Source organism: Gracilinanus agilis, chromosome 5, assembly GCF_016433145.1.
Source record: "Gracilinanus agilis isolate LMUSP501 chromosome 5, AgileGrace, whole genome shotgun sequence".
Lineage (NCBI taxonomy): Eukaryota > Metazoa > Chordata > Mammalia > Didelphimorphia > Didelphidae > Gracilinanus > Gracilinanus agilis.
The window spans coordinates 256,056,973-256,082,522 of record NC_058134.1 but is presented as its reverse complement, the minus strand read 5'-3'; positions in this window follow the sequence as shown (position 1 = coordinate 256,082,522).

Here is a 25,550-nt window from a genome sequence, read left to right as displayed (position 1 = left end):
AAGCAAGAGGAAAAATGTGAAGAGTGAATGTAAATTAGACAGGACATTAGAGGTCTTCTGGTCTAACCCAAAGCTGACAGTGTGGAATAACATCAAACATTCTGTGCAGATCCTGATTCAGTAAGCCTGATAGAATCTCCAGATAATAACAAGATAGTCATATGACTAACCAAAGGTACTTACAGAGCTTCTAGCTTAACAGTCAGGGAAGTGTGCCAACATGCCATATGCTACCGGAAATGTGTCTGTCACAATTAAACTTCTGAATCTGATGACTGCCATCAAACTGGAAAAAAATGGAAGAATGTCTCTACTTGTACTTGAATTCTCCATGGTACTGAATAATATTGATAGATATCGAGTGCCCAAAGGTATCAATGGATACTGTGACATGAAAGTAGAGGAGTATGACATTGAAATAAGTGGTCACTAATCCAAAGAACTAACAATGTTTAAATGAATTAGACAGAATTTTTACATAAATACAAATAGGTGTGTAGAGTTGGTTACAGACAAGACAGGGAAATAGGTGAATTTTGTATTTCACTATTCTCAGGAATGCATGTCTACCTCTTTTCCCCCCTTCCTTCCCCCTGGGGATATTCAGTGTCTATATGCTTTCTTTAGCTTCTCCTTATATCAGTATTTTCTCTTAGGAATATATGGGATAATCTACATTGATAGAATTCAGAGATATCAATGAAAAGGGAGAAAGACTATGTAAGAAGCAGAAATTTTACTAAGACTCTAAAAATAAAACAATATAGACAACCATCAGCTCAACCTTTATGTGGGAGTGGCCTTGAATTAAGAAAAACATTGGTACAATGATAGCAAAGAAAGAGGACTACATTTCCTTCTTCCTAGGTTGGAATAGATTCTAAAAGAAAATGGACTTTAAGTTGGGCTTTTCAAAGTATAATTTATCCTCCAAGAAAAAGAAGCTATTTCTGCTGGACAAGGAGAATGGGCAAGCAACTAGACACATTGGAGGGAAAAGATTAAGTGAAGCTAGCCATGAAGGGTTTAGATTTTTTTCCCTGACTAAATGTGACTAGTATAGCACCCCACTTACACATTAAGGTTCACAGAACTTGTTTAGGTTTATTATCTTTTGAACCAGCTATTGTTTATATGCCTAAAAACCTTACTCATCCTACCAGGCAGAATTAACCACATAACACAATGAAGAGATTGTTTAAATAGAATGCACGATATATTGCACAAAATATGAATCAAGAAGTTAACCTTCATTATGCATTATACAAATTACATTTTCTCAAAAATTTAGTAAGTTTAAGCTGTGAGGCCTTGTGGTCCTCTTTCCTATCAGTTTCTCAGTTTCTCAGTACAGCTCTGTAAGCACTCTTTCTTACCAATCCCATATTGGCATATCACAGTAATCACATAAGGGGAAAGCATTATCAACTTGCTCAACTAAACAACTCACAATTCTCTGCATCTAAAAAGCTCCATATATCAAGACTGTATCTGTAAAGCAAGTAAGTCTTGCAACTGATTTCTCAGGCTAGCAATTTGAGGTTTGGGGATTATCTATGGACTCCATTTCCTGTTTAGTAAGAAGAAAAGTCATTTATCAGGATTGAAGGGAGTTAGATGCAATTGCAGAAGAGTTTCCTGAATGGTTTCCCATGTGTTTCTTTTTTCCTTTCTCCTTATTACTCCACTCCCCATATCTTTTCAAGTCCCCTCCTTCTTCTGAGATCATTCCAAGCATCCTATTTCATGAAATGCCGAATCTCTCATTCAACTCGATTCCATGATTGGGCATTATCATCATCTCCTACACTCAACAGTGACTTATGAGACATTGCTATTGTTTTCCAATAATAGCCTCAAGTTAGTTAAATCATCAACAAGGAATACTGATCGAGAAGTATATTTGTATTATGTCTGGTTGGAGTTAAAGCTGTTGCTTCCTATTTCTGAATAGGAAAAAAATGTTTTTGTACAAAATTAATTTGGTTCATAGAGGGATAAAAGGACAAGTTATCTAAATTGACTATGTCGGGGAAGCTGGGTAGCTCAGTGGATTTAGAGTCAGGCCTAGAGATGGGAGGTCCTAAATTCAAATCCAGCCTCAGACACTTCCCAGCTGTGTGACCCTGAGCAAGTCACTTGACCCCCATTGCCCACCCTTACCACTCTTCCACCTAGGAGCCAATACACAGAAGTTAAGGGTTTAAAAAATAAATAAATAAAAATAAATTGACTATATGTAGGATGATTTGTTAAAAGATGAGTTAGTTAGAAAGGACATTATAGGTCTTCTGGTCTAACTCATAGATGATAAAGAATGTTAATGTGGCAACATCAAAAGCAAGATGAATTTGGAAGTTAAGGACCTAGATTTGAATTCTTCCTTTTCTATGATCTTGTTTGTTCAAATAAATTAATTAACCTCTTTGGTAAACTCTATCTTCTTTCTTCCCATTGTCATTCAATCTATGCTTTAAGACCTTCAAGTATTGTGAAATCATTACTTCCCAAGTTGTCCCACTCCCCTTTGAACATTCCTAAGGAAAGTGAGGAAAGAGAAGAATAAGTCAGAAAAATGGTTCTAAGAACAATGGCAAACACAATTCAGCTGCTTCAAAATTTTGCCTATGGTTGACAATATATATCATTTTCCTAAGTTACAGGGCAATATTTATTTTTAGAATATCTGGGGTGGGGGGAGGCAGAGGGAAGAATGATCAGTAGTACATCCAATGAAATGAAGAAGATACACACAGTACTATGAGATTCCTGACCTCCTACATTGCCACAGGCATTTGCTATAAAGCCTTCTTTTCCTCCAAGGCAAAAGCAAATGACCCATATCAAAATACAAGGTTTAGTAGTGATAGTGTATTGTGGAAGAAAGATTATGAATATAAGTTGGCCTCAGAGTGCTACAATCTATTTTAAAGCATTACAAAAATATAGACACAGACATATTTTGAACATATATTAAAATATAAATTTGCTTGAATATGAAAAAATAGTCATTAAAAATATGTTGCATTGACTAAACTGTTTGCCTTCAAATTCACTTCAACACAGCAGGGAAATATGGATAGATATGTAGTCAAGCATTAAATGACACTTTTTTTTCACCTATCCCAGCAGACATAACACTTAATACAGTTCTCTCTCTAATGTGCTTTTTTTTTTTTTTTCATACCTGACTTACAAAAATCCAGAGAGACTGAGAAACAGGAATGAGTGGAAATCTTAAGGTTAATGAAATGAAGGGAAGAAAAGGAAGATACTGATATTGGAACACCAGCTGCATTTTTCAAGTGGCATCTGCTGCCTATTGCTTGTGCTAGTACTATTAAATTTTCTCAAACAGCATCATCTAACCATGCCCTAATTCTTTCAAACCATGGGTCATTTATTTGACAGAGCTGCAATAATGTTTATAAAGTAGATGCTTTCTGAAATTGTCTCCTTTGTGGTGCCATAATCAGGAAGGCAGAGCAGTTAAGCTGTGGGGGCAGGAAGACAGCAGCCACTGTCAGTATCTCTGATGAAGAACCAACCCAATTGGACGCTACTTCTTTTGCACCAGATGTGTGTCGTGTAAGGGAACGACTCTTAAGAAGAGAAAGCAGCCAGACTTTACCATGATACAAAGAAGAAATCCGTGCTGGACATGGCATAATTTTAAATGTCCTCAGAGATGAATATTCTAGTCTGCACAAAAGAAAAACAAACATGTTTATTCCACTTCTCCCCCCCGCGCCATATACACAAATAAAATCTTGTGAGTGATTTGTTATCTTATTTAAGAACCTTTGTAATTTTCTGATGTCTGATGAAACCAGGGCATTGCTATCCAGAAACAGGGTCATCTGGAAGACTTTACCATTTAAAGAGAATTCCTCTTCTGTTTGGTCTCTGCACTGGGCATGTTTCATGGCAGTATCAAACAACAGTGGAAAATGGATATCTCCCTCTTTCGGACTTCATTTGGTATAATTATCCCAAATGGCTCACACATCAGCATATCTAAGTTTGCAGATGGACAATGAGTCGGACCCAGTAGAAAATGGGAGATGGAGAACAAGCTGGATTGCCTTTAGGAAATTGCCTAGAGCTTTTAATGGCCCCGATCCTGTCTCTGAAACAAAGGCCAGCTCATCTTGTTAGTATCAATATTTTTTTCCAGTAATGCTGTATGACTCTGAGTCATAGAATACTGCAAACTCTGAAGAAATAAAATTATGGATTACCCAAAGGGCAATTTAGAGGTGCTTTGTGGGCGTGAGCAGGCTTGTCATGTTCACCAAAACTTTAACTTCTCAAATATTTTCCATGGAGTATATAGTCTCTTAGATCCCATTTATACTAGATGGACAGGGAAATGCAGATTGGTGGCTGAGCCAAGATGGTAGAGAAGGAACAGGGTCCTGCCTGAAGTAACTTTGATATAATACCTGAAAGCATTTTCTAGTGTTAGAACTCACAAAAATATGGGGTGAAATATTTTTTCAGCCAAGAGAAACATACATATATACAAATAATTTTGCACCTTAGCATTGTTTGGAAGTGTTTTATTTTTTCACCTTTAAGAATATAAATGAATTAATACTATTTGCCATACAACACACTGATGTGTGGGTATATACACCCATATAAATATACAGATAGCTAAATGGATAAAACTGGGCTTTATGACTTTCTAATGGTTTTTGTGTCTGCATTTATTCCCTCTCCCCTATGAAATGTGGCCTAGTATTTAAAATGTGGAATCTCAAAAGGAAAAAAAAAATCTACGAAGCCTCTGAATTTTCCCTTGAGAGAACAATCTAAATTCATTTTCCTGGCATTTGTCACATAATTACGCATATGCCATATGTATTATAAATCCTTTTGCTTTTTGCCTTCACCTCTATAATCAGCTAAAAGGCTTACTCCTTTTTACCTAACAATAACATGATACATATGTTCATTTATAGGACACAAATGGCTCCCTGTACCTGGCATCTTAGATAAGACTCTCTCCCCCATATCTCCTTTCTTAAGCAACCCTGAGATAATTAGGGAATATTCCACTTTCATGGACTCAAACCCTTCAACCAGTCACCGTGTTCAAATACTACAAAATGTACATTTGGAAGAGGATGTAGCAGATAAAATTTTGTTTCCCCCAAATAATCACCATGGTATGTCCTGAAAATGAGAAAGAATCTCAAATACATATCAGAGCAGGGTTTCTCCTATACAAGAAAGGAACCATGAGAAAACATTTTGAAATTACCATACCATTGTAATCTAGAGAGTTGCCGCACTATTGCCCAAATCTGTAGTCATATTTGGAAGAATGAAATGGAAAAGGAAGAGAGGGGGAAAGAATTTAGCTTAAACTAGTTGTTCAGGCAGTGAAGAACTGATTTAGAATATGACAGAGTAGGTTAAGACAGAGCACTAGACTCCTCTCAAAGCCTTCTTTTAAAGAAAGCTCACTACCTTCTTGGTGACTTCATTTTCCATGAGCTGCTCTGCTCCCTCTTTCTACTTTTCAATTCCCTTTCATGTCTTGCCTTCCCTTACTAAATTGCAAGATCCTTCAGAGAAGGAAGTGACTCTTTTATTTATTTGTATTCCCATCACTTAGCACAGTTCCTGTGACAAAACAGGCCCTAAACAAATGACTTTGAATTGCCTTAATTGACTTAAATTGCTTGTATGTATGGGAAATAAATTCTAGGAGGGACTGGAGCTAGTTAGAGAGGGTGTGGATTCTGGATACTGTTTTAATCTTATGCCAACATTCTGGGGACTGTGAAACAAAAGTTCTATTAGATGTAAATATTTGATTAATACAAATATGAGCCCCTAATTGTCTGCATAAAAGAAAGGAAAAGAGGAAAGAAAAACCAAACAAAAACAACTGATTCAGTGTCCAAACATGAGTGTAATCAGTAAAAGTGATTTTAAACCTATGTATATGTGTGTATGCATATGAGCTAGGGTAGCAATAGATGAAAACATGAAATAAGAAAAGGTAGGATGCTGCAAATGATTTTCAAAAGCAGTTTATGGACACAAAACTTCCAAAGGAATACAGAGGGAAATATATATTATATTACATATACACATATATTGATATGTATCTTATTCATTGATTTGAAGAAAAGGTATAACTCAGAAGAACAAACTCAAGTCTTAAAAGCTTTCTCTTAAATGAGACTTTGATACATTAAAATCATATAGGATCCTTACTTAAGTGACCATGGAGATAATTTTGTTCAGTGATATGAAAATTTATATCAAGTAAATTATAAAAACAAAGATATATGTTCATATGAGATAAGCAAAAGTGCTGAAGAAAAAGTCCTAAGATTCCATTTTAGTGGTGACATTCTCCAAACATTGCTCTTCCACAGTGAATTTGTTTCTTTGCTTTGACATAAAAAGGTTCATTAGTGAAATCCATACCAATTTGTGATGGGTAGTATCTAACCATCACCACTGAAAACAAAGTGGATGAAAAATTCATGTAGCCTAGATTAAGAGATTCATTTGGATGAAAAGTCTACTGTGTTAGTTCAGGTTATGTGTTTGTTTATAGATCTTGGATGGGTAAGATATGGGGTACAGGCTTCCCCTAGACACTCTAACCCCCCAGATTGTGTAGTTTCCTTACATTCCTGAAGTGCTAGGAAGGTGACTTTGAGGCTCTCTGGCCTCTCTTCATTCTTGATCAGCACAGATAGGCACATCTCAGCTTGCTACTGCTAATCATCTATTTTATACCCAAGTTATCTGATTATCCTCTAAACTGGACAGTTCACCCCCTTTTGACTTTGAGGCATAGGACATAAACACATGACCCATCTCAGGTTGCAGAGACCCAGTAACATGCCACCATTATCCTTTCTCTTTTCGCATAGGCTCTGTTGTCAAAAGGATATATAAGGCCCAGAAAACATATCCTCAAGGAGGCAGTGCTCCAACTGCACACTGTCTCCTGGACTCTCAACATGAATTCAAAATTAATAAATTTCTCTTTTTTATTTTTAAGCTGTGTTTTGGAGTCTTGCATTCTTGCAAAGCATAGCCTGTCACAAACTTGGGTTTTTAACCATAAAGTTCTCCTGCAACAGGTAAAGAGATAGACAATAAGCTAGGTGAAAATTAAGTAGAAGATGGCCAGTCAATATCCACTTATGAAGCACCTAGGTGCCCACTCATTGTTTAAAAGATTTTCCCCTATGGCTAATATGCATAGTAATTTGAAAGTATTTATGAACTCAGTATTGCCAACAAAGGGAAAAACAGAAGTTTCTGCCCTATCACCATACCCTTATTGCTCCTGTGCTAGTTGAGGTAGCAGTGAGCATTCAACAAAAATTTGATGAGAAGGAGGTGTTATAAAGAAGTAAGGCAATTTGTTGGTGAAAAAAATAGAATTAGATTATTCTTAGTCCTAATGAATAGCTATGATTTGATTAGGGTCCATATGATGGGTGTAATGGAGAGCTCAAGAGCCTGGGACATGAAAGCCCTGTATTAATTTTAGTCCTAAATGAGTTGTGTGACATTGTATAAGTCATATATCCTATTTGTTTTTTATCTTCAACTATAAAATGAGAGGGTTGAATTAAATTAGGGGTTTCCAACCTGGGTTCTGTAAACATGTTTTAAAAAAACAGTTTTGATATTTGTATTTCATTGAAATGATTTTCTTTAATTACATAAATTTCATTTCCTACATTTAAAAATATCATTCTGAGAAAGGTTTACATAAGTTTAAACAGACTGCTAAAGGGCTCCTTGACCAAGAAAAATTTAAGGACCTCTGGGCTAGAGGATCATAAATAGGAAATTTTCAGGTCACTAATACAATGACCAAGTTTCCTATCTTAGACATACAGAAGGGATGAAAAATGTGATCAATTTTGGCATTGAATTTTTCTTTTTCCATTAAATTCTATAAACAGCAGTCAGACTTTTTAAGGCTTTTTTTAAGCTAGTTGCAACTTTGGACTATGCCCAATTTGGCTTCTGAGGGACAAATGTTAATTAGTCATAGTTTACCCAAATCCCATTCAAAACGAAATATTAAATCAAGGTGAATAAATATGTCTCCATGGTTTGGGAAACCTAAGAACTAGAACAAATCAATAAGGAAAGATGTGCTCTACTAGGTATATGAACAATCTGGATTTAGTTTGAATCCTAATCCTAAAATCTGACACTGTTAGCAAATCATTTAAAGAGAGCTGGTCCTAGGCAAAAATACCCAAAGTCCCTTCCATATCCCCTTCCATCAACATTCTCCCCACTCATCTCTGCCCTCCCCCAATTCTTTCCATTAACAATTTTTTTTGTTCCCTAAGCCTCAGCATGTTTTTGCCCTGTTAATCTGATCAGCTAACTAGCAAGGAAGTGAGGGTAATCCTGTGACTTTTTTCATTCACTAAGCAAACATTTATTAAGGTTAACACCTTCTGGGTGCAGAGTTCTGTGATAGATAAAGAATTTAGACAAAACACCTGCTTGTCCACATGGAACCTGCTATTAAGTAAGAGGTATGATACATGCATAAAGGAATATGATAGAAAAACCAGCAATACAACATAATGGGGTAAGAGGGATCCAGGGAGCACACTAGGAGATATCTGAAGAGAAAAGGTCATTCAATTCACTGGCCTCAAGATAGGGATAGTTTCATGAAGAAAGTAGCATGAATCACCATAGAGCTGGGCTCTGAAGGATGGATAATCTCCCTCCTGAGCTCCAGTCTCACATGAACGACTCTCTATTAGCTATTCCCCACTCCATATTCTATAGACATCTCAAAACTCAACAGGTCATAAAAGAAAAAAAAGAGTTCATTTTCTGTTCCTCCAAACTGTCCCCTCCTCCTAACTTACTTATTTCCATCCAAATCAGCACTTTATCATTTTTAAGTCATTCAGCTTCATAAATATGAAGTCATCTTGCATTCTTCACCCTCTCCTTTCTTCTACATCTAATCAGTGTCTACATCCTTAGGGTTCTGCACCCACCACTTACTTCCTCCCTTTTACTCACATAACAGTTCTCCTAATTCTGGGCAGTATTACATCTTTCTTGGGCCGCTGTGTCTCCTAATTAGATTTCATGGATAATGCCTCTCCTCTTTTGAATATATCCTCTACACAATTTCCAAAGTGATATCCCCACCCATTTTTTTCTTTTGTCAATTGAGAAAACACAGAACCACCAAAGCAGTTACAAAGAACAAGTCTTTAATCAAGACAAGGTAGGCAGGGTTCTTATGGCCCCTGCATAGAGTCATGCACACATACTACACTCCCACACCAAGCTAAGTTCTGAGACTGTGAACAAAGCCTCTGGGAAAATGCACCATGAATGGGAATTTTCATTTCCTCATGGGAATTTCTATAGAATTGAAGAAAGTGGGATTTTATAGATACTTTATGGAGTGAAAGAAAAGAAGAGCAATTGACCAGTTACATGAAGGCTTGAGAAAGAGGTTATTGCCTGAGACTAGGATATCTGGGAGAGGCCTAAATACAGCGGGAGAAACCAAGAAACCAAAAAAGGGTACTTACAAATTAAGTATCTCTATCAATACTATTCAGGGTGCTTAGTGGGTACTTGGTGGCTTATTTTTCAGTCTGAGACAAGGGTCATTCTGGAAATTCCTTGTAGGAAAGTGTTCATGGGATAGAAATAAATTTGGGGGTTCATGTCATTTTTCTACTTTTTTTCCCAAGTTACATGTACATATAATTTTAATAACTGTCTTCACTGAAATGGCAAAGACTATGATACAAGTTGTGCATGTGTGTCGTCCAATAAATATTTCCATCTTCATCATGTTGTGAAAAGAGATACATAGTTTTTACTAAAGAAAAAATCATGCAGGAAGTAAAGGTAAGAATTCTTTGTTCCAATCTGTAACCAGACTTCATCACTTCCTTCTATGGCAGTAGATAGCCTTTTTCTTCATGAGTCCCTTGGAGTTGTCTTGGATCTTTGCATGGCTGATAATAGCTAATTCATTCAGTTGATCATCTTACAGAATTACTGCTACCAAATATAAGATGCTTCTGGTTCTGCTCACTTCACGTTCCATCAGGCCTTTCCTCATTGTCTCACTTGTTAGATTCAGTCTATCCCCAACTTTATGATATGTTCATTTTATGAAGATTTTGTATTGATTTATCTGTTCTCTTTTGGAATACAATGAAATACCACCTCTTTGAGAGCAGAGCCTCTTTAGGGTACTTGGAGACTTTGCTAATGTAATCCTAGTACCAGGTAACAGGCCTTACTCATAATAAACACTATCTGTTGAATTGATTTTAATTGAATTTGTTTCTGCTTTCTGTACTACCTAGAAAACAGACTAAGTTTTTTTTAATCTTTTCTAAAATTATCAAAAGGATCCCTAAAGTGTTCTGAGCACAGACTTGTAGATTTCTTGAAGTACACCAGGCATCAGAGAATAGAGAACCCTGGAGTGGTATTACAGGAGGCCCTTTCATCCTTTCATCTCAATTTGCTTTGACAATTTAAACTTTAAAAGTGCAAATACTCCTTTTTAGGTTAAGTCCTATTTACAACTCAATGTCAACAACTTAGATAAGATAACCATATCTTCCCTCTACAGTTGAATCCTTAGGGAAAGGGAAATCTGATTGGCAATATATCTGGAAGGGAGACCAGAAGAATGGAGGACTTGCACTAAAAAAGAGCATTAGTAATTCCTCTGTGGAAGAATGGAAAACAACCAAAAATATTCAGATTCTCCTTTGTGCCAGGTCCTGTGCTATCTTCTAGTGATACAAAAATAAAAGTGAAATCATCCCTTTCCTCAAGCAGTTTAAACCCTTCTCCCCCTGGAAGATGCCTTTGCCTCTCTGCTATTAACTTAGTTCTTGGAGCTTCAATTTTGAGAACATGTTCAGAGCAGTCAAGTTCATATCTCCACCCCTCTGCCAACTCTACTCTATATTGCCCCAGAGGCTTCCCTTTACTTCTTTTCCAGCCTCCTCTTCAGTGTGGTTTCCCCCTTGCATTATAAGCTTCTTGAGGGTACATACTGTCTTTCTTTTGGGCTATATTTACATTCCAAAAGTTTAACACAATGCCAAGGACATGGGTGCCATCTTGATTTGGCAATTTCTGGGGCAACAGCTTATAGAAGTCAAATAAAATCAATCAGAACTTACTGTGTTCTGTACTTCAGGCACTATGCAAATATTAGTATATACAAAACAAATTTAAAGGTTTCTTTTTTGTTTGTTTGGGAGGACACACTAGCAGTTGGGCAAGATCAGGAAGGCCATTATATAGAAGGTGATTCTTGAGCTGAAGAATGGGTGCATAACCCAAAAAGGGGGAAATCTCAGGCAAAGATCTTGAAAGCGATATGGTCTTAGGATAAATAATGTTAGTTGGTTGAACAGGAGAGTAATGTATTAACAGCTCAGAAAGGTGAGTTGGCTTTAGGTGGTAAAATATTTTAAATGCCAATGAGAAGTATTAGTCCTCAGATTCCCTAGGAGTCCATTGAAATTGGGCAGTAACATTCAGAAATCAGAGACTGAGAGAAGGTTTTTCTCAAGGGAAACTGAGTGAAAAATGATACACTTAGTAAGCTTTTCTAAAACCCTAAAGATAGCCACTTTTCAGACAGAACATTCAGAATCATTTTGGAAGTCTGTAAAAGCCAACTTCCTCCAAATGAACCCAGTACATTGTAGCCTTGTCTAAACTCTTTGTTTCAGTCCAAAGTCTTCTTAGACAAATCCCAACCCTCTCCCAGGTGGGAGCAGGAGAGAAAGAAGAAAAGGAGGAGACTTGGCTAAACAGAACAACCTCCTTCATTATTATTCTTACAATACAATGTTTGTGGGATTTCCATATCACAGATTCACAGGTCCTTTAGAAGGATCCCTTGCTAGTGCTGAGAGCTTGCTGTCTTTCAAGTTCTAAATTAGTAACATTCTTGACATTTTCCTTTGTCTTTTCATATTTCCTCCTCAAATTTGTACAGTGAAATCCTAGCCTGAATATTTAAAGTCTAGAAACAAGGCTTAATGAAAAGGGAAGTATTAAAGATGGTTGACTATTGTGGGGTCAGCCTTAATAAGACACTCTTTCATAATGGTTTCTTGAATTTCATTAGGATAGGTAAGCCATGTTTCAAAAAGGAAAGCAAATAGAAAGGTTGAATGGGAGGGAGAAAACTTAGATTGCAAAATGTCAAAAAATGATTGTTAAAATTGAATCTACATAGAATCTGAAAATAAAGTAAACAAAATACAAAAATAAAAAAGGAAAGCAAATTCTTAGTATAAAATATCCCCTTCCATGATAGATAAGCAACTCATGTATATTTTTTGTTTTAGTTACTTGAGTACACTGAGAAGTTAAGCCTTTTACCCACAGTGTGAGAAGAATTTGAACCCAAATCTTTCTGTCTTCAAGGCCACTTCTTTTGACTACACTATGTTTTTCTGGAATACACTATTATTTCTGGAAATAATAATGGCTCACATGTATGTAAACAAAGTGCTTCACACATATTATCTCATCTTTTCAGCCCTTTGAGATAGACACTCTTATTATTTCTATTTTCTAGGTGAATAAATAAAGGATAAGGAGAGGATAAGTGACTTATCCAGGGTCACACAACTGATGTGTGTTTGAAGCCCAATGTTCCATCAACAACTCTACTGCTGTGTTATTCCTTCTAAATCCAGGATGTAAGATGTTTTCTTTTTTTTTTTTTTTGTCTTCTTCTTTAAAACCCATTAATAAGATATTTTATAAAGTGGGAAACTTGTGAAAGAAGAAGTAAAGAATGAAGAGTTGTGCATGCTCAGTTATAAGATGCATTTCTTTTCATGTGGGAGGAATCAAATATTAAATCCTTCTGGGGCTAAGTTAGTTCCCCCTCCTCTTGATCTTTCACTAAGTGACATTTATTATCTGTACAGTAGCAAATGTGCTCTCCTCAGTGCTCAAAGGCATTTTCGTGGACCCCCAAAGTGCCACCTTTATCACCAGGGATTAATCACCTCAGATTGCCCAACTGTGAGTGACTCAAATGAATGCAAGAGCTGAGCCCATTTGATGATTTCCTTTCAATAGATTTTCATTTTCTTCCTCAGACTGCCACTTTGGTCTCTGCTTGTATTATAAAAAGCCTTGGTTAAAGGAGGCCCATTGTAAAGAGAACCAGGAAAATGTTTTGCTATAAGGCAGAAGCTAATTCACTATTCTGCAGGGACTGATATTCATCTATCCTTCAATAAAAGCTAATGGCTAAATAGACCCAATGCACTCAGCTAATCTAGGAAGAAGTTGATGCTTGGGAACTGGGATTCAATCAAGGTTCATGCAGAAGAGCTATTACTACATACAAAAAAATATACTTACATTTTCTTGATAGAAAAATAGGACTAATTTTTTTTTAAATTAACTCAATGTTCGTCCCTATCAACATGCCAATGAAAGCATTTGAGGAGATGATGAGCGTTGGAGGATGCTGAACTGAAACACGCATTTGGGCATCAGAACACGTGATGATCTTTACTCATTAAAATAAACAACCAAAACCAACAAAACATCCTTGGTTTAAAGGAAATCGTTCTTTTTCAAAGACTCTTGAAAGAGTAGAGATACTATTGGTTGTACCATTAAAAAGGAGCCCCAGACTGGACTGTCCTTTGCTAACATACTTTGTATTCAAATATCCCAACAGGAGGAAATAGGTCAGCCCAGGACAGACTCCCAAAGACAAGGATGGAGTTGCTGGTGGTATGAGCAGTTTGGTGGTCAAAGGTACTGCTGGCTTCTGCAGAGCAGACAGTTTAAGTGGAGAGGAGTGCCATGCTGGAGCAGGTCACAAGAGCCCACTAGAGAAATCACAGCATCGTTAGCATGGAGGGCTCTGCACAGCAGCCAGGACCAAGAAGGAGCAAACTGCTGCTGGTTGTACATAGCTAAAACAAAACATCAAATGGGGGAAGGAATCCTGTTTGGGGCCAGTTGCAAATTCCTACAAAGTCAAAAAATAGGTGGATGGAAAAAGTGCTGTCTATATGCACAGACACACTTGGGGCTATTACCCTAATTGTTGGATGTTATTTCCATTTTAAAATAAACGAGAGAGAGAGAGAGAGAGAGAGAGAGAGAGAGAGAGAGAGAGAGAGAGAGAGAGAGAAATAGAGGGTATGTTTATTAAGTGTTTACTACGTGCCAAGCACTGGTCTAAACTATGAATTTATGAATATAAGCCAGAGAAATAGCCCCTGCCCTCAAAAAGCTTATATTCTTTTTTAATCCTGATTTTCCCTCTTAGAATCAATACTCTCTATTGGTTCCGAGGCAGATGATTGGTAAGGGCTAAGCAATGGGGGTTAAGTGACTTGCTCAGGGTCACACAGTTAGGAAATGTCTAAGGGCACATTTGAACCCACAATCTCCCATCTCTAGGTGTGGTTCTGAATCCACTGAGCCACACAGATGCTTCCAGTAAGCTTATCTTCTAATAGCAAACTACAACATATAAACGTTGGAATTGGACTTTATAACTGAAGAATCATAGAGAATACTCCCTTTCAATAAGTTTGCAGTGTAAGATGGGTAGTTAGGTTACACAGTGGATAGAGAACCAGGTTGGAATCAGGAAGACTTCTTAAGTTCAAATCTAGCCTCTGGCAAATACTAGTCATGTGACCTTGGGCAAGTCACTTACCCCCTTTGGCCTCAAGTTTTTAATCTATAAAATGAGCTGGAGAAGGAAATGGTAAACTACTCCAGAATCTCTGCCAAGAAACCCCAAAATAGAGTCATGAAGAGTCAGACACAACTGAAATCACTAAATAACAAATGTTTCTAGGCATATAATCTGTTAATTAGTTAAAAGGGATTTCCATGGCGTCAGCATACATCCTCAGTCTTACCTTTATACATACAAAGTACATTGCATTTGAAGTCAGGAAGCCTGAGTTCTAATACCAGCTCTACTACTTATTATCTATGGGATCCTGGGCAAATCACCTTACATCTCTTAGTCTCAGTTGCTTCATTTGTAAAATAGGAATAATAAGGATACTTGTCATAACTTTGTCTTATAGATTTATTTTTCATTTTTGAAAAGATTCATTTTTTATTTTTTATTTTTTTAATTTAGAATATTTTCCCATGGTTACATGATTCATGCTCTTTCTCTCTCCCCCACACCCCTTCCTTCCCTGTAGCCACCACACAATTCCACTGGGTTTTACATGTGTCATTGATCAAGACCTATTTCCATATTATTGATATTTGTACTGAGGTGATCCTTTAGTCTACATCCCCAATCATATCCTCATCGACTCATGATCAAGTAGTTGTTTTTCTTCTGTGTTTCTGCTTCCACAGTTCTTCCTCTAGATGTGGATAGTTTTATTTCTCATAAGTCCCTCAGAATTGTTCTGGATCATTGCATTGCAGCTAGTAGAGAAGAGAAGTCCATCAATTTTACCACAATGTATTTGTCTCTGTGTACAATGTTCTCCTTGTTCTGCTCCTTTCACTCTGCATCAATTCCTGGAGGTCATTCCATTTCACATGGAATTCCTCTGGTTCTTTATTCCTTTGAGCACAATAGTATTCCATCAGCAACAGATACCACAATATGTTCAGCCATTCCCCAAACGAAGCACATCCCCTCGTTTTCCAATTTTTTGCCACCACAAGAAGCACAGCTATAAATATTTTGGTTCAAGTCTTTTTCCTTATTATCTCTTTGGGTTATAACCCCAGCAGTAGTATGGTTGAGTCAAAGGGCAGACAATCTTTTAAAGCCCTTTGACTTATTCTATTCTACACTTAATGTCTCATCACTACTTAGGGCCACCACACTAATTTGGACACTCATCTCTTCTTTCCTGATAATTATAACAATCTCCTAATCTACCTCCCTATTTCTAGGTATTCTCTTCTTTTTATTCTCTTCTTTTCCACATGACTGCAATTGATAAATGAATTATTAAATTCCTATTTTATGCCTAGCACTGACCAAAATAATCTTCTCAAAACAGATCTAGTGAGAAGAAAAATCTTCTTTTCAAGATCTTTCTATATAGTCCTTTTTCATTTCCAGGATAAAATACAAATTCCTTGACTTGGTACCTATGGACACTAAGAGTCTTGTGCATATTATTTTCCTTTCCCCTAAGAAGATTTTAAGTCCCCTTAAGACTTTGATTCATGCCACTCTGTTTAGTTGTTTCTTTTTAAAATTCTTACCTACTGTCTTAGACTGGATACTTACTATTGGTTCCAGACAACAGAGCAATAAGGGCTGGTCTTTGGGATTAAGTGACTTGCCCTCTCAGGTAGGAGGTGTCTGAGGTCATATTTGAACCCCAGGGCCTCCCTTCTCTAATCCTGGCTCTCTGTCCACTGAGCCACCTAGCTGTTCCTCTGCCTATTTCTATAATGCAGTGTCTTAAGCCCTGTTGATGCTTAGGAGAGTGCATATTTGTTGATTGCTTTTAAGTCTCCTGCTTCCCTTGTTGCTTTTTATCCCATTAAGTAAAAGGGGTGGAGTAAGAAGCACAAATAACATATTCTGTATAAGTATGTAGACATGTTATGATTGTGACTTACATCCAGAATAGAAAATGGAAAGGGTTCAAATGTTGCTTTTAGAAATGGTAGTAGTTTTTTTTTTTCAAAATTCATCTCATAAAAAGAAACATGTAGATTTGTTTAGGTAAATGAGGCTCCACAGAAATGCTTCAGATCCTTCATTTATATTTGCATTTGAATAGTTTCTATTAAATTCAAAATATCACCCTGTGAATTGCCAAATACCGAAACAGGAAGCTAAGAGTACTTACTAGATATTCAAGTGTTTGCTCATCATTAAAGCACTGAACCAGAGGCCCAAAAGGATCTCCAGCAGCCACCTAGCTCATTCTAATACCTGCAGGCTAAGTGAATCTAATGACCTCCAGAAAGGTGGCTATCTCCTCCCCTTTTCAAGTATCTCAGAGGAAGACATCAGAGGATATCATCATCACTACTAGCATTTCACCATGTCTTGACTCATCAAGTAAAAGGGATTTTTCATATGGTGTCTAAGACAGAGAAACAGATGTGGGTTCAAATCTCATTTTAAATGTTTCTGCTTGTATGACACTTAAATGTGCCATCATCTACCAGCCTCTCTGGGTCTCAGTTTTCTCATCTATGAAATGAAGGGACAGAAGTCATTAACCTCAAAGGTCCTTTCCAAGCTTTAAAACTAGGAGCCAATTTCATTTTGAGAGGTAGTAGATTAATTTGTTCAGATTTAAGTAGAGGGTGCAGAATTTTAAGAGCTGCAATAAGCCTTAACAAATATTGACTTCAACTCTTTCATTTTATTGATGAAGAAACTGGATTATACAAAATAATTACTTGCCCAAAGATCCCTCACCTGTAAAATAGTTTGAGAGTTCTAGAAATGAGTAAATTTATCAATAGGCTAATGAAGCTCAATAAAGACAAGCAGTTTTGAGAGTACATGTGTTACATTTGAATATGTCTGAATGCTTTTAAGGATAGTTATTACATGTTGAATTATCAATACTTTAATCATTTATTCAATTTCTAGGAGGGAATCACACTTTTTATAATAAATTTTTATTTTTTTCTAGATTACATGTCATTCACATTTTCATACTCATTCTGCTATTTTGTAACCTAGGTTCTCTCTCTCCCTAACTTTCTTCTCCCTAAGATGGCAAGTAATGTGATCTATATTGTACAAAAATTATCATATAATACATATTTCTAGGTTTGTTATGTTGTAAAACATGATATATACTGCTTACACAGAGAAAAAAAATCATGTAGGAAATAAAGTAAGGAATGGTATGTTTCAATTTGCATTCAGACTTCCTCTGTTCTTTCTATGGTAGTAAATAAAATCTTTCTTTGAGGTAGCAAAGAAATTGAAAGTGATGAAATACCCATCAATTAGAGCAATGACTGAACAACGTGTGGTATATGATTGTGGTGGGATATTCCAGCTTAATAAGAATTGAACAGCTTAATTTAAAAAAAAAACTCAGAAAGAACTACATGAGATAAGGAAGAGTAAAATGAGTAGAACAAAAATAATATTATATACACTTACAGATTCAATATTTGAAGAATAACTTGGAAATGTTAACCTCCAGAGAATGAATTGGGAAGTGGAAATATGCAAGGTATAATCTAGCTATACATAATTGTTTCCCATATGATGTCTTCTGTGGCATGGAGACAGGAGGGAGGGGTTGAAAAACTGTGTTGTTAATCTCTTGTTTGATCTTCAGAACTTCTATTGTGGTTTTTGATTGGTGATTTTTAATTTGATGTTTTTCTAGGGTAGTTTTTTTTAGTTGTATGAAACAATCTTTGGTCTTTTGGTGATAAAAGTATTTACAGTATAAACTGTTTCCTAAGTACTGCTTGGTGGCATTCTTAAAATTTTGATATCTTGCCTCATTATTATTACTTTTAATGAAATTATCATTCCTGTGATTTGCTCGTAACCTCACACATTCTTTGGGATTGAATTGGTATCCAATTGATTTTTAATCCTTTCTTCAGTTGTTGAATATAGATTTCATCATATATGTCAATAAAGAACGGAATTAATCTGTTTAAATAAGAATGTGCTACAAATTGTTTAGCCATTTGCTAATTAATGGATATCCCGAGTAGTCAGTTCTTTGCCACCACACAAAGAGCAGCTACAAATATTTTTGTACAAGTAGGTTCTTTTCCCCTATTTTATTCTATTTGGAATTCAGAACTAGTAGAGGTATTACTGGGGGTATTATACATATTTTTATGGCCCATTGGGCATGGTTCTAGACTACTCTCCAGCAGGGTCATATCAGTTCTCAGTTCTACTAACAGTGTATTAGTGTCCCTATTTTTTTTTTTTTCTGAGTATGTAGCCTGGGTGACTTCCATATTTTTTTAACATTTATTAATATTCATTTTTAACATGGTTACATGATTCATGCTCCTCCTTTCCCCTTCAACCCCCCCCCGCACACCCCCCACCCATGGCCTATGCGCATTTCCACTAGTTTTGTCATGTCCTTGATCAAGACCAATTTCCAAATTGTTGATAGTTGCATTGGTGTGGTAGTTTCGAGTCCACACCCTCAATCATGTCGATCCCGACCCATGCGTTCAAGCAGTTGTTTTTCTTATATGTTTCCTCTCCTGCAGTCCTTCCTCTGAATGTGGGTAGCTTTCTTTACCATAAATCCCTCAGAATTGTCCTGGGTCATTGTATTGCTGCTGGTACAGAAGCCCATTACATTCAATTTTACCACAGTATATCAGTCTCTGTGTATAGAGTTCTTCTGGCTCTGCTCCTTTCGCTCTGCATCAGTTCCCGGAGGTCTCTCCAGTTCACCTGGAACTCCTCCAGTTTATTATTCCTTTTAGCACAATAGTATTCCATCACCCGCATATACCACAGTTTGTTCAGCCATTCCCCAATTGAAGGACATAAGTGTCCCTATTTTTTACAACCCTTCCAGCATTTATCATTTTTCTTTTTTTGTAATTTTAGTCAGTCTGGTAGGTGTAAGGTGGTACCTCAGAGTTGTTATAATTTTCATTTGTCTAATAAATAGTGATTTACAGCAGTTTTTCATGTGATTAAAGATAGTTTTAACTTCTTCATCTGAGTTTGCTTTTCAGATCCTTTGATCATTCGTAAATTGGAAAATGCTTTGTATTCTTTAAATTTGACTCAGCTCTCATAATTTGCAATATGAGAGACTTGCTATAACATTTTTCCCACTTTTCATTTAATGTAGTCAACATTATCTATTTTGTGCATCATAATGTTATCTATGCCTTGTTTTGACCTAATTTCTTCCCTTATCCATAAGTCTGATAAGTAAAACATTTTGTGCTCCCAGATTTTGTTTAGGGTATCATCCTTTCATTCTAAGTCATGTATGCATTTGGACTTTACACTGGCATATAGAATGAAGTGTTGGTTTATGGCTAATTTCTGCCTTACTGTTTTCCAGTTTTCCTAGCAGTTTTTGTCAGATAGTGAATTCTTTTTCCCAAAAGCTTGTATCTGTGGATTTGTCAAATACCAGGTTACTGTGGATCACAGACTCTTTAATTTTCAGAAGTCAATAAGATCACTATATAAATGCTGGAATTGGAGTTAGAGAAACAAGGAAGAAGAAAGAAGAATTCTATTTTATAAGAACTTATGTTGCCAATATACATTGAAAAGGGGAATTTCACTATCAGTGGTTCCTCACACGGTTGAAATCACAAATCCAAATCAAATAAACTAGTTTATATAGTCACATTCTATAATATCTTAGAAAATGAAGTACAAATTCACCAATAACAGTGTAGTTCATTTTATTTTTAGGATTCTAGTGTATTTGGCAGTGCAAGTATGACCTAAATCAATAAGTCTACAAATGTAAATTATGCATATTGATTAAAATATGGGAATTCATGTTCTTAAATCAATGAACAAGAATCCTATAATACAAGAATTTCTACAAAATGCCCTATAACAAGAATTGTACTTTACAGAAGTACTCAACAATGAAGTTTAAAATGCATGAACAGCCCTTCACTTCTTTTGTGACATCTCAGGGGACTCATAATCATTCACAGGCTAAATCTCAGGTACCAGATTCATTTCAGAAATTAAATATATGACCAACCCACCTCAGGAAGCATCCATCTTTTCACTTGCTTCTTCCCAAGAGGTGAGAATGATGAAGAAAGCCAAAGGGTTTCACTGGTCATGTTGACAGACTGAGGGGAAGGCCTCCAGATTGTCCCTATGGAGAATTTATGAAAGAATATGAAGAATACTTGCATAAAGAGAGGATGGCACAAGAAAGATATCTACACAGTAGGAGGGAGTCACCGCAATAGTGCACATAGAGGATGACCAGGGTATGTCAGAACATACCAGAGGAATCCTTCCTTTGCTCTTGTTCCTTAGGAAAGCTCCCTTTTATATATCTGAACACATAAATGGCCATTCTATATTTGCTAATGGATGGCACCTCAACAGATCTCTGGAATTATGAAGTGTGATGTAGAAGATGGTAGCATGGAATTCCTGCAAAATACAGGGTCAAGCCTTGCCCAGAATTCCAGGGGACCACCCCTGGAGAACTTTGGGTGAGGGGGCAGTTGAGAGGTAGTTAAACAGTTGCTTTCTGGGAGTTGAGGTGAGCAGATCTTTCTACTTGCTGCTCCTGACTTGGGGGTTCACCTGGGGGGGCCATTGTGGCAAAAGCCATTGTGGTTTCTACTGAGGAGTTAGCCTGTCTAGTAGGATTAGACCTTACCAGCATCAATATAACAACTATTTAGTAATATAGAGATTAGAAGTAATTATTATTAGCCTAGAGAGCAAGTTAACCAAGTGCCTGCCACTCCCTCCTGGGGGGGGGGGAGGGGCAGCTTCAACCTGATCGTTCAGGGCTTCCCATTACTTATCCAAATCCTAATTACCCCTCTTGCCTTCCCCTTCCTTTCCTTCCATTACCAATATAAGCTTTATCTTCAATATCTATGCTTGGGAATTATTTGAGGATACTCATTGCTCTCTGTTGCCATTAAGCTTGATTCTTATCAGTTGCCAGCTTAAGAAGACAAGTCCCATCTCAGTCCTCAACATTAGGATAACTAGCTACTACTCAGTCCTCAATCAGACCTGTGGGGAATATAAGTTAAAGAAAGGGAACATCATTAAAGATTAGGCTCTGCTGTATCTGGCTTGAAGATACTCAACTCTGACTCCATCTTCAACTGAAGCCCAACTGCTTTGGGGGAGGGGTTTGAGGATAAAGAGTACCTAACCCCCTCCCTACTCACACAAGCCTGTCAGTGTGGGAGGAGAGTGTCCTGGAGATTTCTAGCCCTGGCCTAGCTATCTGCTTCCCCAATATTTCTGTTATTACCAACATAACAGTTTTGGCCAGCCAGCCTAGGATTTTTACTCTAGAACCTAGTGGGGAAGTGATAAATATGGCCAGTATAATCAATAGAGCTGTTCATACATTGGGGTGCTCTAGGGTCCTGATGTATGGGATTTGGCAGACTTGTGCCACATTTTGGCTCATCACAGTTCCCCAATTCTTTAAACAGATTATAGAGATCTATGATATGTACCTGTGGCTGACAATGACAATGGATGATGCCTTGGCTTATGTACCAGCAGAGATAGCCATGACTACAACTTTCTATGGGACCCTTATGATTTTGAGGAAGGTGTTGGCATTTACATTTGGAAAAGTTGAAATTACTAACCCGGTTTTAGAACAAATGGTTGAACACATGAAGACTTTGATTGAGATTAACAGGCAGATATGGGAAGGGAAGGACTTGGATGCTAAAAGGATAATGCAGTTAGAGATAATTGAGAATACTGTCACAACAAAGAAGTGGGGGGTGATATAAAACACCAAATTAAGGATGAAAACCCTGAACAGCAAGAAGTTGCAGGGGCTGAAGCAGCTCCTGTTACTATCCTTCCAATCACTGACAGGACCATTGTACAACCGGATGCAGGCATTATTCATGTGAAAGGCTACAAACCTTTTACAGGGAATGATCTCGAAATTTGGAAAAGGAGGTTCCCCCAGTTCTATGTCAACTCACATAAGTTGATAAAAGAATATAAATGGGCAGTGAGGCTATACAACCCAAATTTTGAGGACGTGGAATTACTACTGTCAGAATTGTTTACCCCTAGTGAAAAGGCAAAATTTATTGCTGAAATTAGGAGCAATCCCAATCTTGCCAACATAACAGAAGTAATATGTTAGTGTATATCAAGAGGGAGAGGATTGTGTTAGTGTTATTTTTGACCTATACCCTGGACAAAATTCCAACTCTTGTTAACTTTCATTGGATAGATGCTACTTAGCCTGCAATTCTTGGATGACTTGCACAATTAACTTCCTTTTTTAAAAAAACTCTTCCTTTTCTGTCTTAAAATTAATATCAAGTATTTGTTTTAAGGCAGAAGAATGGTAAAGGTTAGGCAATTGGGTTTAAGGGACTTGCCCAGAGTCACACACTTAGAGAGTATCTGAGCACCGATTTGAACTCAGGTTCTCCTCCTGTCTCCAGGCCTGGATCTCTATCCACAGAACCACCTAGGTAGAAGTTTTAAAAGAATAACTTGTCTTACTTCGTATGATAGTTGGTATTTTATGGGGGAGGGAGACTTCTACCAGGAGGTAGAAAGATGTTTGTCTCATCAGAGAAGTGAGTACTAGGTATCACCATCTGCAAGCTATCAAATAGTAGGAAAATGAGTATGAGGACTGAAGTGCTGCGTTCATTGTTTTTCTTTTATCCTGCCTACCACACTTTGGTTTAATCCTTAACTAGTTATTTCCCCTTCAAGTTGCTCAATGGAGGATCCCCACCTGCTGCTCCTTTGCCTTGAGAATTATTAGTCCACCTCCCAACTGTTAACAAGTTGCTGATTAGATTATGAAATGACTACTTACAAAGATGACTAGTCTGAATTGCAGAGTAAAATAATTAGCGACTGTCTGCTGTTACATTTCCGAGGATCCAATTAGTTAGAGACCTGAAATAAGAGAAATCTCACATACTGTGATGGAGTGGGGGGGAGATTTCTTAGCCAAAGACCAATCAACTAGTTCAGTGTCAGGGAGGACACCAGTTCCATTCAAATATAATATTTTTGAACACCAAGGTCATTCTAGAGAATTTGCTAGAAGAAAAGTCATCTGCAAAGAGGAAAGTGTCACTATTTTTCTTAAAATGAGAATGTGTCATTCATTCAAAGAGAAAATAACATGAAAAGACAAGACTTCTTTATTATTAACAAATACGCATTAAACTTCCTTCTTCCTCTTCAGATTTTGTAGACACTACCTACTCTACTTCTTTTTAAATGTCATCCATATTTAGAAAACTGAATTTAGAAGACTAGAAGAAATCTTGACATTTACAAATATTTTTTCATCAAATTGCAACTGAAGCTTTGAAAACAAGGAGCTAATTATCAAGGGACTGAAGTGTTGTGTTGTATGTGTGTGTGCGAGTGTGTGTGCGTGTATGAGCATGTGTGTTTCTTTCAAGTTACAGACTCCTGGAAAAGTGTGAATTATCATTGATGTCTGATGTTTCTGTCACTGAGGGTTTTTTTTGCAGGGGGAGAGTTGGGGGGGATTGTTCACCTTAACAATGTATTCATCTCTATTAGTGAATGTTCTCAGAAATGTTATTATGTGTGGGTGGTTTCTCCAATGGAGTGTATTTCCTATGAATGGCTAGTCAGTTGCTCAAATCTTGATTTGCTCAAATCAAAATTAGTCATTTGCTAGATAATTTTGCATGTGGAAAAAGACCAATATGAAAATAATTATTGAGTTAAGATATGTCTTCTCCATCTTACAGCATAGAAATATGAGTTCCAACCATATGAGTGACAACCATGAAATACTGGCCATTAAAAAAAAAACATAAAATAGTCATATTTTAAATAGAGGCATTTCTTTTGAACACACAGAAGAACTAAAAGGGAGCTCAGAGGCTAAACCAACTCATATCTAAAAATCAACCCAAAATGATAACCTAGCCTCTGATTAAAACCCTTTAGTTTACCATGTAGCCCATTCCACATTTTGACAATAAGTATAAAAGGTTTTCCTTAAATTAACTGGAAATCTTCTTCTTGGCAATTTCTGTCTAGCAGTTCTGGGAACAAGTGCATTTAATGTCATCCCTTTAACCAAAGAGTCCTTTCAAGAACTTGAAGAAAACAATCATCCCAATAACACTCAAATCAATTCATTTCACATTTGGACAAATATATAGGAATTAACTTATATGACTCAACTTTTCTCTCTATGGTAATGTGAAAATTCTACCAAGGCACAAGATAGGAGTGAAAATAGAAAGCAAAATAAATCATTTTGGTTACTTAAAATTGTATAAATAAAATCAGTATACACCTAAAATAAGGAAAGCCATTGATTTGTGAATATATCGGAATAAAATAAATGATAAAAAGAATATAGCCAAGATATAAATTAAATCAATAGAAATAAATCATATAGTCTTCCCCAGCATATTTTCAAAATGTAAGAAAAATAGTTTTCAGAAAAAATAAAATAAATACAAATGAAATAACTAACAAATTTTATACCCCATTCCCTACATTTTTAATGATTAAAAATCAGAAATAGAAGGATTATGGTAAGATAAGTAAACTATTACATGGTGAAATATGCATTAGACCAACCACTTTATGAATAAATTTAGAATTATGTAAGAAAATAGCTAAGCTCATTATTTATATCCTTTGGTTCACAGATCCAGTAATAGATCTAGTATATAATAGATAATTATATACTAGACATATAAACCCAAAGGAGCTCAATGAGAAAAATTTCTTATGTATACAAGTATATTTACAAGAGAATTATTTATGGTAGTAAAAGAAAAAAATCTAAGAATGAAATGGGTGACTGTTCATTGAGAAA